The sequence below is a fragment of the Dendrobates tinctorius genome, unplaced genomic scaffold (assembly GCF_039654945.1).
Source record: "Dendrobates tinctorius isolate UK_male_01 unplaced genomic scaffold, ASM3965494v1 ptg000241l, whole genome shotgun sequence".
NCBI classification, from domain to species: Eukaryota; Metazoa; Chordata; class Amphibia; order Anura; family Dendrobatidae; genus Dendrobates; species Dendrobates tinctorius.
Window position 1 is genome coordinate 12445655 of NW_027361908.1, and position 15125 is coordinate 12460779.

At 47.8% G+C, this 15125-nt stretch overlaps 1 long non-coding RNA gene across 1 annotated transcript in view; it reads left to right on the forward strand.

Annotated features, from left to right (window-relative positions):
• The first annotated feature begins 463 nt into the window (after window positions 1-463).
• Window positions 464-15125, forward strand: part of LOC141060645 (uncharacterized) — a 100642-nt gene continuing 85980 nt past the window's right edge. The window contains exon 1 of the long non-coding RNA XR_012222739.1: window positions 464-598. This is a non-coding gene — a long non-coding RNA (uncharacterized lncRNA). The remainder of the gene's footprint in view (window positions 599-15125) is intronic.

Below are 15125 nucleotides of genomic sequence, written 5' to 3' on the forward strand. Positions count from 1 at the left end.
CCCCAGAAGCACTTATATTTTATGTGATTTATTGCTCTGTTCGATCCCTGTGCCCTCTTCTTTTTCCCTATATACCACTATTGTTAGAGCTGCTATAATAAAGACTATGAAATTTTCTGTCTATCAGATATATAATGTTGTTCTTGGTATTTATGTGTCTAGCCCTTAAGTTGCCATGGATTTGGCTATACTTTGTCTATTTACTCAACAATCTGGCCTCTGATAGTGGTGTCCGGTCGGCGGTGGGATGTTATGTTTACATGGCAGGTCATGTGACCTGTTGTGTGACGTGCTCCCTCCTCTGATTGGCCCCTATTGTTAGGCCGGTGTGTTTGAGTCATGGACTGGGCTTATCGTTGGCTTGTGGGCTCCTGCGCATGCGCCATCATGTGAGAATGGGGCTGGACTTTGTCTCTGCTGATGTTGTCCCGCCGGCATTGGCGCGCGCAGGCGCGGGATTTCCGGCATTGATACATCGCGGGACTTCGCCAGGTCTCCGCCTCCCTTGTGGCCACGCGGCGCTCTTACAATCCAGGCGTGAGACAGCATATAGAAACCTGATTGGCTATTGCGATCTACACCATCTGTAATGTAGGAGGTTAGTGGCCATTATTTTGGCGCAAACGCCATATAGCGCTTTCATTGGCCTAGGGGTTTAGCATATGGAAGAGCGATAATGATTGGTGAAGTATCACCATGGTGACAGTTTTACAATAAGGTGATTGGACCATTAATACATGGTTTTGTTTGCAAGTATTGGTGCTCATTTTTGTATAATAAACTTTTGTATGTATGCATTTATACATTGTTTTGTATGTAGTGCGTTTTTTATTTTATATGTCTGATGTCTTGTTTGACCATTTTTTATGTACTTTATATGTGGGGGCGTAACCATAATGGCGATTGGTTTTTCCACATTATATATGGCCGCCCCCTTTGTCATGATTTGTACTTGATAAAGACCACAGTGGGGTAGAAACGTTGTATCTGATGATGGCAGAATAAAGCTTCAACAATTTTTTCACCTGGATACGGATGCTGTTTCTTCTTTCCATTTTGTGTATACCGTTGGACCTGACGGGCCCCGGGACTTTTGGAGCGTGCATCCTAGACATCTGTGTGCTGTCGGCTGTTTATTTTAAGAAGAAAGGACCCGTCTGTCGACCCAAAATGTTGATGATCTAAACTTCATTAAAATGAACCATGCATGGGTTTCAAAGGATTTTGTCCGACCCTCCCCTGCTGACACGTAGGTTACCAGAAAAATGGCTTGCTTTTGTCCTCCTTTTCCGCGGACTTCTCCAATTACTCCATTTGCAGCTGCTGAATGTCCAGCATCAACATATGCCAGTTTTTCCACCTCCCTAACTGGGCTGCCTCCCCCCACAGGGCCGGGGTCACCACCTGGCGCACGCACCCGTGCGAGTGCCGGTGCCCTGGACAGGTGGGTGGGCACACTGTTTGGCAACGGCACTAGCACAAGGTCCCTCATAGTAGAATCAAGTGTCTCTGATGGTGGGGGTGCACACCCGCCGTCAGACACACCGGCTTACTATTAGGGGCCCTGTGCTAGAGCCGTCGCCAATGAGTGCCCCCCCCTGCTTGCTCAGGATCACAGCACTTGCAAAGTTGAAATACTTACCTCTCACTGCTCCACCGCCGTGACTTCTTCCGCGTTTCCTGACAGTGAGATTCTGGTCAGAGAGCGCGATGACATCACGTCTGTACGCCCTCTGCCTAAACAGTCCAAGTGCAGTGAGATGGAAGTTGGGGACGACGTGGAGTCCAGACTAGTACAGGGATTCCCTAGCGAGGAGACTTATTTAATTGTTTTCAATGTTGGGACAGCTATTTTTGGGGAGCATTATACTCTGGAGAATGATATATGAGGCCCACCATACACTGGAGAATTTCAAAGGTGGACATCAGACACTGGAGCAGCATTTACAGGGCCCATTATGCACTGGAGCATTAGAAATGGGGCCCATTATATATGGAGCATTATTTGGGCCCATAAGACAGTGGAGCTTCATCCATGTGGCCCATCATATACTGTAGCATTATGTGGAGCTCATCATATACTGTTTCAAACATTATACAGTATGGGACCAATGATTCTGTATGGAGAAATATATGGGCCTCATTACTCTGTATAGCACACTATGCGGTGGCCATAATGCTGTATGGAGTAATATACTGTCCGTTTTTGGAGCTGTTGGAGAATTTAAAATAGATACCAGTCATGAGATGTAAGAAGTGAAGTATTTTTCATTGTACTGTACTATACCGCTATTTCTCTGCCGTATCAGAGGATCATGAATTGTGGCATGTGTTAAAGGAGCCCAGTGACACTCTTTGGCCCAGGGCCCATGAAAATCTGGAGCTAGCCCTACCCCCCCACAACTTTAGCCAAATAACCCCAGTTTTCAATGCCTAACTATTATTATAAAGTAAATTAAGGTTGACAAGCTTAAGTAATAAGAATTGATGTTTTTGGCATTAAAATGGGCACTGTCGGTGTGTTTCCTGTCCTCCACTCCCTGCCGACCTTGGTTCCCCATTGACTTGCACTGGGTTTCGTGTTTCAGTCGGCCTTCGACTTTTCACGATAATCGGCCGATTGCGTTCGACCCGACTTTTGAGAAAGTCGGGTTTCATGAAACCCGACTCGACCTTAAAAAAGCAAAGTCGCTCATCTCTAGTGGCAACCTTTCTCCAGCTCAAATTGACACATCTAGACCTGAGTGTTCACAGATTCCCAGCCTGCTGCTGTGAGTTGCCGGTGATATTTCCATTTCCCCATGTTGAGGCTTGGAGCTATAGCAGTCGGCTATCTTCCTCTTTGGTGTTGCTGGAGGACATCTGTGTTACATCTGAGTCTACTCAAGATAAATGTTCCACTTGTGCGTCTATCCCAGCTGTCTTTAGTGGTAGCGGGGATCAACCAGTGTTTACCCTGTCATTCCCTAAGTAGGGCTTATCGCCAGGGTCAGGCAGGGATTAGGTTTCTGCTCGGCGATATGTGCAGAACCTATATAGGGATGTTTAGGGCAGACAGAGTAACTTTAGATCTGCCTAGGGGTTTGCACTTTCCTCTTCCCCAGTGTTGGGCTCTCTCCCCCTCATCCCTTCATGTTGCACTTAGTCTTTCCTACACTGTGAGTGACACCCTGGTGGGGGTGACCTTGAGGACCATGGCCCATTTTGCAGAAGGGGGTAGTCTTTTCAGCCTTATACCCTGACCTGGAGGGTGTGGTGTTAAAGCCTCAGGGGGTGTCCCTGCCTCCTGCACTTTGGGGAGGGTAAATGTACCATTTGATTTGCATCATAAAGTAAATAGGAAATATCATAACTCTGTACTTGCTTGTCATCCATGGGTAAGGCAAACGCGGACCTCATTCTAGTAATTTTTGGTGGCCGCGGTTGCTTTGGGATGTAGTTGAACAGGTGTCTGCTTGCAGTGTTTGCACACTTTCTAAAGTACAGCATACCCTTCTGTCTTTTCCTCTTCTTCCACAACTCATTTCTAGGAGACCATGGACACACTTGTCCATGGATTTTATTGCTGACCTACTGGTATTGGCAGACAAGACTGTGGTTGTGGATAGGTTCAGTAAAATGTTGCATTTCATCACTTTACTGGCACTTCTGAATGCCAGGACTCTTGCTCAGCTTTTTGTTAATGAGATCATGAAGTTTCACAGAGTTCCCTCTGATGTGGTGTCAGATTGGGGGACCCAATTTGTTCTGGAAAGCTTTCTGTACTCAACTAAGAGTGCAGCTGTCCTTTTCCTCTGCTTTTCATCCTCAGTCGAATAGACAGACCGAGCACACTAATCAGAATTTGGAAATTTATGTCAGGTGTTTTGTCTCCAAAAACCAGGAGGATTGGGCATCTAACCATTGGCCGAGTTTGCTATTAATAATCATCGCCAAGAATCTACCGGCAGGTCACCATTCTTTTGTGCATACAGTTTCCATCCACAGCTTGGTACTTTTAGTAGGGGAGGGGCTTTGGGAATTCCTGATGTGGAACTTTTTGCTTTGCCACTCTATTCAGTGTGGTGGGGGTTCAGAGTAATTTGAAGGTCATGAGAGACACGTATAAATGTATGGCTGACAGAGAACGCTTGTCAGGTCTGGGCTAAAGTGTGATTGCTTTTGTGTGGATGTCTACCAGGAGTATCAAGTTGAAGATCCCTTCCTGGAAACTGGGACATAGTTTTATTGGCCTCTATAGAATAACCACCATCATTAACCCTGCAGCTTTTCATCTTGATTTACCCCAGGCTCTTAAAATTCACAATATGTTCCACAGGTCTCTGCTCATGAGATATGTTGAACCTCTTGGGTCCTCTCCCCTGCTGCCACCACCCATTAATTATTGATGGTAATTTGGAGTTCCAGATTTCGAGTATTGTTGATTCTAATCTTCAGCGTCATTCCCTGCAGTACTTGGTGCTCTGGAGGGGTTATAGTCCAGAAGAGAGGATGTGGGTTTCAGCAGCAGAGGTGAATGCCACTAGACTGGTTCGTTCATTCCATGCCTCTCATCGTGAGAAACCGGGTTCTGAGTGTACGGAGGTCACTCATAGAAGGGGGGGGTACTGTCATGGGTGTGGTAGGTGTGACAGTTATCCTAGATCCAGCTGTAGATGGTCTTTCCGTTTAGCTCAAGCACCTTCTTGATTTTAGCATCTCTGTTCTGGAGAAATATACTTCTCCCTCTAGGACCCATTAGTTACCTCCACCTTCTGCTTCTAATCACATACCTGTGCTGAAAGTTTAATACATTCAATTGTTGCAGCATGGTATGGGTGTTAGCTCATACTTGCCTCAGTCTTGTTGAAAGCTCTAGCTGTCGGTTAGCTTCTTCCCTGAGGAGGACCCTTGGGCGGTTGCTGGTGTGATGTCTCAGTTATCTTCTCAAGCTAAGTGCTCCCCCATCTGTCTACCCTCTCTGTCATTCGTTTTAGTGGGGAATGACTAGTGCATACCACATCCCCTCCCTTTGTAGGGCCTATTGCTAGGGACAGGCAGGGATAAGTTTCTTGCTCTGTGATAGGTGCAGAACCTTTATAGGGACATTTAGGGCAGACAGGGGGATTTTAGATCTACCTAGGAGTCTCCGCTCCCCTCTTCCTTAGTGTTTGGGCTCCCCCTTCCCTCCTCCCATTGTTGTGCACTAACTTATCCTTCACCCAGTGTGACAATTATACTGTATGGATGACCATGATGGGTGCATTATATTGTTTAGAGGACCATGGGGAGCGTATAATATCGTATGGAGGACTATTTAGGGTGCATTATATTGTATGGAAGACCATGGAGGGTTCATTATATTGTATGAAAGACCATGGGAGGTTGCATTATATTGCATGAGGGACCATGGGAGTGCATTATATTGTATGGAGGACTATGGGGAGTGCATTATATTGCATGGAGAACCATGGGGCGTGCTGTTGTGAACACTTTTGACCTGACTTCTGAGTTTGGGCTCCCTCTGGTGATTGCTGCAGGTAATGGAGCTGGTCAAGTTGACAGAAGTTAATCACCTGAAGAGGATGATTGGAAGTCAGGTGTTGTAGACTGGGAAGATTTAAGTGAGCAGGGTTCCCTCAGTTGTTGCTGGTGATTTGGTTTTCTTACTGTGCATTTTGAAGTCCGCTTGTCCCCCTGCTTGGTCCTGCATCGTTCAGATAAGTTATTTTTTTGCTGGAATCTTTTTGCATTTGATCCAGTTTTGCCTTTCTCTGCTTTCTCCTTTGCTGTGTGGGTTCAGCATTGTTCCCTGCTGGGACCTGTGCTGGACCCCGTTCCATATGCCACAGCTCATGTCAGTCTGTTCAGTATTGCTAATCTCCTGTAATATCAGTATCTTTTATTTTGCTTCCAGTTCACACCAGAATGCTGATCTAGTGGGGAAGAGGTCGTTTGGCCTCAGTATTTTTGCATATCAGATGTGTTGGATTTTTCTTAGGGTTTTTTGCGTGATTGCAGACAGTATCTTTCCTGTCCTGTTCTATCTAGATAGTTTGGGCCCCATAATTTGCTTACTATTTTCTGCCTGTGTATGTGCCTCATCTTGTCTCACTGGCAATATGTTTGGGGGCTATCTATTCCTTTTGGGTTCTACTCCGGGGCAGTTTAGCATTCCCCTTTCTTGCTTTAGACTTAGTTAATTCTTTGGCTGTCGAGGCGTCTAGGGCATTGTAGGTACGTCCCACGGCTAATTCTAGTTGTGTTGTTAGTTTTAGGGGTCTGCAATACGCTAAGTTACCAACCTTTCTGGTCATCTGGTGGCCTAGCTTATTCCCCGGCTAGCCTCCTCGGTGACCTAATCATAACAGTGTGCATTATATTGTATGGAGGACCATGGGAAGTATGTTATATTATAAGAAGGACCATGGGGGGTGCATTATATTGTATGGAAGATCATGGTAGTGCATTTGTCACGACTCTGTTGTCGGTTGTCCCGGGACAAGGGGTTCCTTCACTGTCTCTAATGCTAAAGGCACCCTAGCTCACCTTGTTTCATGGATTTCTTCTGATGGTGAAGGTGCCAGGGCCAAGTACCTTACCTTAGCTCCTGAATACCCTGAATGCCCTCATTCTGTACACTTCCACCACCCAGGGAAGAGGGGAGTAGTTGTGCACCATAATACACCAACCAGACTAACAAGGTAATACGAACAGGGATAAAGGAAAATACCAGTCATACAAATATACTGTCACAAACAACAGAGTAAAGCACAGGGGAGTGGAGGATGGGGTAAAACCAAAGTAGGAGAAGAAGGGTAATTAGCATACACCAAAACCTATCAACAGTCACAAATAAATCTACCAAGCGTATTCTCAAATAGCAAACAACAACCTCCAGCCATGCAACAAAATCTACTTCTGACAATGATTTCTTGCCAGGGCCCAGATTATATAGGAGATGGGAGTGGCACAGTGAAAAGTTGAGCATTTATGCAGAAAATCTTCCACGAGCTCTCAACTGAGTGATTAACCCCTTCACTGCTAATGTGAACGTGCTGGAGTAGGAGAAATTCTCTCTGTTGTGGTAAACCCATGACAGCATTGTATTATAAGGCAAATCATGTGGGTGCAATATATTGCATGAAGGACCATGGGGAGTGCATTATATTGTATGGAGGACAATGGGGTGTACATTATATTGTACGGCGTACCATAGTGGGTGCATTATATTATATGGAGACGCATGGAGGATGCATTATTCTGTATAGAGGACCATGTGGGTGCATTTTATTGAGGACTATTGAGGGTGAATTAAATTGTATGAAGGACCATGGGGAGTGCCTTTAAAAAGGCTTTGCGCAGAGCACTAACTGCCTTTTTAAGTGGACTAATGTGGACAGCAAAAGGCAGGCTTTGACCACAAAAACAGTGAGGAAAATGGCCTGGTGCATGCTTGCTAGCAGGCAGTAGGAAATGTTTGGACTACTGCTTTGCTTTGAGCTCTAAACTCCTTTTTAAGTGGACTAATGTGGACAGAAGCCAGGCTCTGACCCCAAAAACAGCGGGGAAAATAGACCGGTGCTTTAAAAAAAAGGCAGCACTAAATGCTAGTATTCTGTGTGCTGGAAAAATATTGCTTTGCCTCTAACAAGAGCTGTTTTAAGATGGACACAGGAAGAACACTTAACCTCTCCCTACCTAATACACAATCTCTCCATCCCTCTATTCTGACTTTGCTGTGTGTCTTCAGCTCTGAAAAGAGCTATTTTTTGGTGGTATTATGGAGCTAGTGACCAGCTCCTTTAAAGGGAACCTGTCACCCCCCCAGGGCGCTTTTAAGTAAAAGAGCCACCTTCAGCAGCACTAAGGCTGCATTCTGTGAAGGTGGCTCTTCCGTTTCTGACCCCCAGTGAAGGCCGAAATATTAACTTTTATAAATAGGTCCTCATACCTGTAATATGTCCTATAGGTATAGTGTGTCCCCCTGAAGCACCCGCCTCCCCGCTGTCAATCACGTCTCTGCTTCATCTGTGCCCCACCTCCCATAGCCGGCCATCATGCCTCTGTGCTGCCGTCTGTGCCCCGCATCCTTCTGTCTCCTATGCCAGCGCCTGCTCTGTGAAAACAGTTCACGGGCATACGCAGTGTGCGCTGCCCATGATGAACTGACATCAGGAAATCACGCCTGCGTGTTGTGGAGGCCCAAGATCCTGCCCCGCAGTGTGAATACATCATAACACACACACTGCGGATGCAATGTGCACAAAATGGCAGCGGCAGGGCTTAAATAGACCCTATGATGCTGGGCGGTCAGCCAATCACAGTAATGCCACAACCAAGATGTCTGCGGCATTACTGTGATTGGTTAAGAAGCCCAGCATGTTTAGTGTCTGCAAAGGAGGCGCCAAAACTGCAGGGCGGGACATCCAAATATAGCGAAGCGAGCACACAAATGCTGGCTATGTAACGAGTAACCCAAATACCATACTATCCGTGCAAATAGCAAAAAGTAACAAATACAGTCGCTCATCACTAGTCAACATACTTTGCCTTGGGAGTACAGTAGTGTCATTATGCTGTGCATGTGGAGGCTAGTGTTGAGGAATTCACCATGGGGATTTCATACTGTGTTTGAGGTGCACTTTTGTTGGCATTACACCGTGTGCAGAATTATTAGGCAAGTTGTATTTGAGAGGATTCTTTTTATTATTGAATAACAACTTGGCTATCGTAGGAGGATATCTGTTTGTGCAGGTAACTATTACAGTGCAGAATTATTAGGCAACTTAATAAAATCCAAATATATACCCATTTCACTTGTTTATTTTCACCAGGTAAACCAATTGAGCAACACAAAATTTGGAAATAAACATTTCTGACATTCAAAAACAAAACAAAAAAATCAGTGACCAGTAGAGTTGAGCGAAACGGGTCGAAAAAATTCAAAAGTCGACGACTTTTGGCAAAGTCGGGTTTCATGAAACGAAACCCGACCCTAGGATGAGGTCGGCCACGAGGTCGGCGACTTACGTGCCAAAGTCGCGTTTCAAAAGTTTGTTTTGCGCTCTTTTTCAGCCAATCAGGATCCACGGACACTGTGGGCAACGTGATGACATAGGCACGGGTCACCACCATCTTTCAGAAGGGCATGCAAGTGATTGGCTTGCTTTGGTGGGCGTCACAGGGGGTATAAAAGGGCGTGCACGCCGACCGCCATCTTACTTCTGCCGATCTTAGTATAGGGAGAGGTTGCTGCTGATTCTGTAGGGAGAGCGTTAGGCAGGGAAGAAGACAAAAAAACTGCTTCTGCTGCTAGCGATTTGGCCTGCACAACACACAAGTCACTGTGTGTGCAGTGCAAGGGGAGGCTATATTGTGGTGTATCAGTGGTGTTGGTTGTTGGGCTGCCTTTTAAGGCTTCCTGACACGCTGGCATTGCTGTTTACCCACTGCTCCGCAAACTGCTTTTTTAAAAGCAATCCAATCTCCCTTATCCTCTCGTCACTTTGGTCACAGGCAGCTGTGCCATCGAGCGTGTCACATAGCGCTCAGATATCAGTGGGCCGCACACAATCCACAAGTGTCCAGTGTCCAAAAGTGTACGCAGAGATTCAAAATCTCCATTATCCTCTCGTCACTTTGGTCACAGGCAGCTGTGCCATCGAGCGTGTCACATAGCGCTCAGATATCAGTGGGCCGCACACAATCCACAAGTGTCCAGTGTCCAAAAGTGTACGCAGAGATTCAAAATCTCCATTATCCTCTCGTCACTTTGGTCACAGGCAGCTGTGCCATCGAGCGTGTCACATAGCGCTCAGATATCAGTGGGCCGCACACAATCCACAAGTGTCCAGTGTCCAAAAGTGTACGCAGAGATTCAAAATCTCCATTATCCTCTCGTCACTTTGGTCACAGGCAGCTGTGCCATCGAGCGTGTCACATAGCGCTCAGATATCAGTGGGCCGCACACAATCCACAAGTGTCCACTGTCCACAAGTGTACGCAGAGATTCAAAATCTCCATTATCCTCTCGTCACTTTGGTCACAGGCAGCTGTGCCATCGAGCGTGTCACATAGCGCTCAGATATCAGTGGGCCGCACACAATCTACAAGTGTCCACTGTCCACAAGTGTACGCAGAGATTCAAAATCTCCATTATCCTCTCGTCACTTTGGTCACAGGCAGCTGTGCCATCGAGTGTGTCACATAGCGCTCAGATATCAGTGGGCCGCACACAATCCACAAGTGTCCAGTGTCCAAAAGTGTACGCAGAGATTCAAAATCTCCATTATCCTCTCGTCACTTTGGTCACAGGCAGCTGTGCCATCGAGCGTGTCACATAGCGCTCAGATATCAGTGGGCCGCACACAATCCACAAGTGTCCACTGTCCACAAGTGTACGCAGAGATTCAAAATCTCCATTATCCTCTCGTCACTTTGGTCACAGGCAGCTGTGCCATCGAGCGTGTCACATAGCGCTCAGATATCAGTGGGCCGCACACAATCCACAAGTGTCCACTGTCCACAAGTGTACGCAGAGATTCAAAATCTCCATTATCCTCTCGTCACTTTGGTCACAGGCAGCTGTGCCATCGAGCGTGTCACATAGCGCTCAGATATCAGTGGGCCGCACACAATCCACAAGTGTCCAGTGTCCAAAAGTGTACGCAGAGATTCAAAATCTCCATTATCCTCTCGTCACTTTGGTCACAGGCAGCTGTGCCATCGAGCGTGTCACATAGCGCTCAGATATCAGTGGGCCGCACACAATCCACAAGTGTCCACTGTCCACAAGTGTACGCAGAGATTCAAAATCTCCATTATCCTCTCGTCACTTTGGTCACAGGCAGCTGTGCCATCGAGCGTGTCACATAGCGCTCAGATATCAGTGGGCCGCACACAATCCACAAGTGTCCAGTGTCCAAAAGTGTACGCAGAGATTCAAAATCTCCATTATCCTCTCGTCACTTTGGTCACAGGCAGCTGTGCCATCGAGCGTGTCACATAGCGCTCAGATATCAGTGGGCCGCACACAATCCACAAGTGTCCAGTGTCCAAAAGTGTACGCAGAGATTCAAAATCTCCATTATCCTCTCGTCACTTTGGTCACAGGCAGCTGTGCCATCGAGCGTGTCACATAGCGCTCAGATATCAGTGGGCCGCACACAATCCACAAGTGTCCACTGTCCACAAGTGTATGCAGAGATTCAAAATCTCCATTATCCTCTCGTCACTTTGGTCACAGGCAGCTGTGCCATCGAGCGTGTCACATAGCGCTCAGATATCAGTGGGCCGCACACAATCCACAAGTGTCCACTGTCCAAAAGTGTACGCAGAGATTCAAAATCTTCATTATCCTCTCGTCACTTTGGTCACAGGCAGCTGTGCCATCGAGTGTCACATAGCGCTCAGATATCAGTGGGCCGCACACAATCCACAAGTGTCCAGTGTCCAAAAGTGTACGCAGAGATTCAAAATCTCCATTATCCTCTCGTCACTTTGGTCACAGGCAGCTGTGCCATCGAGCGTGTCACATAGCGCTCAGATATCAGTGGGCCGCACACAGTCCACAAGTGTCCACTGTCCACAAGTGTACGCAGAGATTCAAAATCTCCATTATCCTCTCGTCACTTTGGTCACAGGCAGCTGTGCCATCGAGCGTGTCACATAGCGCTCAGATATCAGTGGGCCGCACACAATCCACAAGTGTCCAGTGTCCAAAAGTGTACGCAGAGATTCAAAATCTCCATTATCCTCTCGTCACTTTGGTCACAGGCAGCTGTGCCATCGAGCGTGTCACATAGCGCTCAGATATCAGTGGGCCGCACACAATCCACAAGTGTCCAGTGTCCAAAAGTGTACGCAGAGATTCAAAATCTCCATTATCCTCTCGTCACTTTGGTCACAGGCAGCTGTGCCATCGAGCGTGTCACATAGCGCTCAGATATCAGTGGGCTGCACACAATCCACAAGTGTCCACTGTCCACAAGTGTACGCAGAGATTCAAAATCTCCATTATCCTCTCGTCACTTTGGTCACAGGCAGCTGTGCCATCGAGCGTGTCACATAGCGCTCAGATATCAGTGGGCCGCACACAATCCACAAGTGTCCACTGTCCACAAGTGTGTGCAGAAATTCTAAAACTCCCCTGTCCTATAGACACCTTGTACCTTGTTTTACATTACTATATAGTTTGTTGGATTTTGTCTACATTTCTACCAAAAATGAGGAAGGCTGGTGGAAGAGGCCGTGGAATTGGGCGGGGGTTGGCAGCTGGTAATGATGGTGTTGGTGGTGGATCTGATGGTAGTGGCAAGAGCAAAATAGGACCGAATGCAGGAGGTGCTGACCCTGCGTCATCGTCTGGCTACATAAGGACTCGAATGCTTAGTTTTCTAGGAGTTGGCAAACCGCTTTTAAAGGCAGAGCATCAGGAAAAAGTTTTGTCTTACATTGCTGACTCAGCCTCCAGCTCTATCGCCTCCTCTTCTTCAGTTGTAAAAAGTAAAAGCACTGAGTCGTCATTGGAGGCTCATGTTCATGAACCACACCTTTCCTTGTGTCCTTCACCCCAACCAAGATTGAAGGATGACGCAGGCCATACTACTGATTACTCCATGGAGCTGTTTTCACATACCATGCCTGGATTATCAAGTGAAATGGTGAATTACCCAGGCCAAGATGAATCTGACATGGAGTGCACTGATGCACAGCCGCTGATGGATGATTCTGCTGGTACATTCACTCAGAGCACTACATTGTCCTCGCAGTGTACAGAGCCAGATTTTGACCCTGATGAGACTCAGGTGCCCCTTCCCGCACACTATACCACCATACACGGTGACACAGAGAAAGGTGCACATGACATAGAAGAGGAGGTGATGGATGACCCAGTTGTTGACCCAGATTGGCATCCATTGGGGGAAGAGGGTGCTGCTTCCAATAGCTCAGATGAGGAGCATCCACAGCAGACATCGACATCGCAACAGCTGTTATCTGGCAGGCCCGGAGCACTCCAAAGACAGGTTCCAAACATCAAAAGAGTTGCTGGACAGCTTGTCCAGAGGGTCAAAAGATCACAGCGTGCTAGGCCGCAAAATGTCTGCCAAAGTAGGAAGAGTGCAGTGTGGCAGTTTTTTGAACAAAATCCTCATGATCAGGCCAAGGTTATCTGTAAGAAGTGCGCAAAGACCTTTAGCCGAGGGAAAAATCTGAAAAATTTGAATACCAGTTGCATGCTTAGACATGTAACCAGCATGCACTTGCAAGCGTGGACACAACACCAAACCTCAAGTGCCACATGTGCAACTGATCACAACGAAGGTAGTCAGCAACGCTACATTGTTTCCCCCACTGTAAGCCCACCGGTTAGCACAGCAGCAAATGTTGAGGTGTCGTTGCAAGGCCACAGCAGTCAGGGAATCCCACTGTTATATCAACGAAAGACTGATTCTAGGCCATCAGAAAGAACACCAACTCCATCACCATCATCAACCCTCTCTCAGTCCGCCCTGTCCACCGCTACTTCCACCATATGCAGCTCTCAAGTCCAGCTCACCCTCCCAGACACTATGAGTAGGTCAAGAAAGTACTCAGTCTCTCATCCGCGTACACTGGGTTTGAACGCCCACATTGCCAAACTAATCTCGTTTGAGATGATGCCCTTTCGGTTGGTGGAAAGTACAGCTTTCCGCGAACTCATGGCCTATGCAGTACCACGCTATGACCTACCCAGTCGCCACTTCTTCTCTCGCAAAGCCATCCCAGCCCTCCACCATCATGTGGAAGACCGCATTGTCCATGCACTCAAGCAGTCAGTGAGCGGAAAGGTGCACCTCACAACTGATGCATGGTCCAGTCGGCATGGCCAGGGCCGTTACGTGTCCATCACTGCGCACTGGGTTAATGTGGTGGATGCAGGGTCCACAGGGGACAGCGGTGGTGGGACAGTGCTGCCTAGCCCACGGTATAGGAAACAGTTGGCTGTAGGCGTTCGACCCTCCTCCTCCTCCTCCTCCTCCAGAAGCGACAGCTCGTCCACAGAGCACAGTCGTACAAGCACTCCATCTGCAGCTGCCACTGTTGCACACGATGTGTCCCCCTATCGAGCAGCTAGTGGAAAGCGTCAGCAGGCTGTGTTGCAGATGATGTGTTTGGGCGACAGACACACCGCCGAGGTGCTGGCCGAGTACTTGAAGCGACAAACTGAGTCATGGCTGGGCTGTGTACATCTTGAGGCAGGCAAGGTAGTTAGTGATAATGGCCGTAATTTTGTGGCAGCCATAGCCCTTTCAAAACTTAGCCACATACCTTGCTTGGCTCACACCTTGAACCTGGTGGTGCAGTGCTTCCTCAAAAATTATCCGGAGTTAACAGCCCTGCTCCAGAAGGTGCGAAGACTGTGCGCGCACATCCGCCGGTCGCCTGTACACTCCGTTCGTATGCAGAAGCTGCAGCGATTGCTCCACCTTCCCAACCACCGCCTCATTATCGACATTGCAACAAGGTGGAACTCCACCCTGCACATGGTGGAGCGGCTGTGCGAGCAGAGGCAGGCCATAATGCATTTGTGGGAGGATACACGGCCAGGCACTTTGAGAGCAGACATGGAGTTGACAGGCGTGCAGTGGTCGAAGCTGAAAGACCTTTGTAAAGTCCTTCAGTGTTTTGAGGAATGCACACGGCTGGTAAGCGCAGACGACGCCATCCTAAGCATGAGCATCCCACTTATGCGTCTGCTCATGCAAACTTTGACGCACCTTAAGGAGCAGGCGTCTGCAGCCAATGTTGATGAGGAGGAAGAGGAGGAGGGAATCCTTGATGACAGTCAGCCATTGTCTGCTCAGGGACCTCTCCTGGACGAGGTGGAGGAAGAAGAGGAGGAGGAGGAGGAGGATGATGGGGATGATTACTTAGGGGAGGAGGATGCATCTCGTGGGGCAAGTGAAAATGTTGGCGTGGCAAGGTCTGGTACAGGGTTTGTGCGTGACTGGAGGGATGTGGATTTGCCAGAAAGTGCTCCTCCACCCAGCACTCGCAGTGCATCATTGACACCGGGAACATTGGCCCACATGTCAGATTATGCCTTGCGGATCCTAAAAAGGGACCCCCGCATTGCCAAAATGATGAACGATGACGACTAC